Raw genomic sequence first — 1,166 nt, forward strand, 5'->3', positions numbered from 1 at the left:
ATATGCAGTGCCACTATCTTACAACCCACCTGTGTGAAGGGGAAGGCTGAATTTCAAAATATTTTACTTCAGGTTGCTTAAGATTGAAAATATTAACCTTGATAGTCCAATGAATGATACAAAGAATGAACATAGGTGTGACAGCTCAATCCATTAATACTCATTAATGCTGGCAAGTATGGGAAATGCTAACTTGGAGAGATCCACTTTATAAGAAAAATCAGCTTCTGTGTATCACTTCAGTCAAAAATTTGTTCTGTAAGCAAGTCAGGAATAAATCACCCTTACTCACCAACATTAGTTTCTATCACCTAATGTAGGCTTTTTGGGTTTGCTTTTCTATTTAACAGTAAAATGTTTCTGAGGGCAATTCTGTAAAGGTTTGAGTGGCACATTTCAGTCACATTGTGGAAAATCTCACATGCAGACATAGTGTGAAAACCAATACTATATGGCTTAGGTTTTGAGTTTGTTTTTTCTTGTTTCTACATCTGTATATTTTCCAGGATATCAATTAATTTTAAATGGTCATTTGTTCCATATGAAAGGTAAAAGAGAAAGAAGACTTGCTATAGCAGGCTGAATGAATAAATATCCATTTCATAATAAAGAGCATTCTCAAATATGGATATCTACTGTGTAAATATCCACATCAGAATTATACATCCAAAGGATTTTCTTATACCCAGAGTAGCAAAATCACTATTTCCAGGACATGATTCATCTCATTAATATGGTGAAATAAATCACACTTTAAAAATGTGTTTCTCTCCATTGACTGCAAAAGTGCCTAAAATGACTAGTTCAGACAGAAATTCTTAAGCTGGATAAGATGAATCTCTACCTTTGATAAATGCCTAGAAGGAACTGGTCCCACAACTATTTATTTCCAATAACTATGACAGGAATTTAATTTAGAATAGAACTGCAAGACTCAAATATGCATTGAACAAAAATCAATTTCTCTGTTCTGAAATCAAACACTCATGATATTGAGAGAGTGGATAATTTGGAGCTTTCAAATGACATGAAAAAATAAGCAAAAGATGGCTCTCTGTTAACCTAGAGGGAGAAAAAGTATTCAGAAAATTGTAGCTGCAGCCCCTGGTTACCTAGATTTTAGATATCCTAGATTTCAGGGATAAGGAAGCAATTTAATACAATAA

This window comes from Corvus brachyrhynchos, unplaced genomic scaffold, assembly GCF_000691975.1.
Source record: "Corvus brachyrhynchos isolate BGI_N302 unplaced genomic scaffold, ASM69197v1 scaffold71, whole genome shotgun sequence".
NCBI classification, from domain to species: Eukaryota; Metazoa; Chordata; class Aves; order Passeriformes; family Corvidae; genus Corvus; species Corvus brachyrhynchos.